The sequence below is a fragment of the Squalius cephalus genome (assembly GCF_949319135.1).
Source record: "Squalius cephalus genome assembly, chromosome: 22".
Taxonomy (NCBI): domain Eukaryota; kingdom Metazoa; phylum Chordata; class Actinopteri; order Cypriniformes; family Leuciscidae; genus Squalius; species Squalius cephalus.
Window position 1 is genome coordinate 31,769,217 of NC_137143.1, and position 1,995 is coordinate 31,771,211.

Consider the following 1,995-nt stretch of genomic DNA (forward strand, 5'->3'; position numbering starts at 1 on the left):
CACAAACACACAACCACACACACACACACACACATACACACACACACACACACACACACACGTGTGGTTTTGTTGTAGGTGAGTGTTTGTTAGTTGTAGTTGATTACGTGTGTTTTGTGCATTGATAGCATTTTATAGCTTTCCATGTATTTTTATCCGTCATTTGACCTTTGACCTCAAAGTGCTGAGGTATAATGGCTGCTTTAAAGCTGATGTGTGTGTGTGTGTGTGTGTGTGTGTGTGTGTGTGTGTGTGTGTGTGTGTGTGTGTGTGTGTGTGTGTGAATGCATCCATGAGGATGATGAGGATATAGTACTCGCATGTTTATAATCGCACGTACACTATCCGTTGAAAAGTTTGGGGTCTGTAAGACTTTAAGTGAGAATAAACTAATCAATAGTGTCAGTAAAGCCATTACTCCAGTCTTCAGTGTCACATGATCCTTCAGAAATCATTCTGATATGATGATTGGATGCTCAAGAAACATTTCTGATCATTATCAATGTTGAAAGCAGCTCAATATATGGAAACTGTGATAGATTTTATTTTTCAGGATTCTTTGATGAATATAAAGTTCAGAAGAACAGCATTTATTTGAAATAGAAACAATTATTATTATTATTAATGTCTTTACTGTCACTTTTGATCTATTTAATGCTGAGTAAAAGTAATTTCTTAAGTTAAATCTGACTGACCTGAACTTTTTAAAAAGTGATATATTTATATTTATATTATAATGAACCAAAGAACCATAAAGAGAAGATTCGTTGACACCACAGATGCTTTATTTTTATTATTGAAGCTTTGATATGCCAGAGTTTGACCGCATGTTGACCTCGTGCAATATTAATACGCTGTTCTCTTAAAAACATAATTCCTGACGGAGTCAAAGTGGTTTAATAAATGAATATTTGATCAGGAGAAGTGAACGCTGGTTGAACTTGTGATGGGAGGGAAGCGAGCCTGGTTGTTTAAGATCTTCTAAGATTTGTTTATTCATTATTATTTATTTAGTGTCTGTTTGGGAACGAGCTGGAGAGGTGTGGAGGAAACAATGACCACCCGTGGAGCTTTAAGTGTCGGGACAATGATCTTCTGGGATTGATGGACAGATGTTTAGGGTTCTCCTGGTCTCTGGGAATGAAAAGCTTTAAATAGGCGTTCAGACAGAGTGTGTTTTAGTGTGAAGAATATAAGTAACTAAACAGTTGATGATCCACAATGACTTCCATAGTATGGGAAATAAAATGCAAATGTTTGGTCACAGACATTCTTCAGAATATCTTTTGTGTTCAGCAGAAGAAAGAAACTCATACAGGTTTGGAATGACATGAGGATGAGTAAATGATGGCAGAATTTTAAATTTTGGGTGAACTGTCCCTTTAAGAGAGATACATTAGGCAAAAACCGTATAGCGTAGTTTTTTAAGCCCCAAAAAAAAGCAATTTAATCTATGAAAGGGATGATTAAATTGGAAACTCAAGCTGCACTGCAAAAAAATATTTTTGGAAAGTAAATGAAATTTTCACTATTTCAGTTTTTCTACATCAAAATTTCACCTTAACTTAAGAAGTTGCGCTAATCTTTTCTTCACTATAGTGCCGTATATGCGAGTGAAACTTCTGGAACAAGAACAAATGTGGGCGGGGCTTGATTGTGTCCGTGGGGAACTGATTGGATGGTTGTGGTTTGCTATTGGCTGATCTCATGTGAGTGACAGGTTATAGCCCCGCCCACATCATCAGAGAGGAGACGAGGTGCTGCAAGAGGAACTTATTCTGATTCAAGATTACCAGGAACATGAATTTAATACAAATAATGATGATGTGCACCGATAAATCATTTAGAATAAATATTGCAATATTCCTTAAAAAAATTAAAAATCCATTTTAATTTCATTGTGACTTAAGTTCAAACGGTTAATTGCTGTTTCTTTGAAATATACTAGCAATTTACGGAGTGAAAGCAGTCGTTCCTCGTCTCGTCGGTGTCACA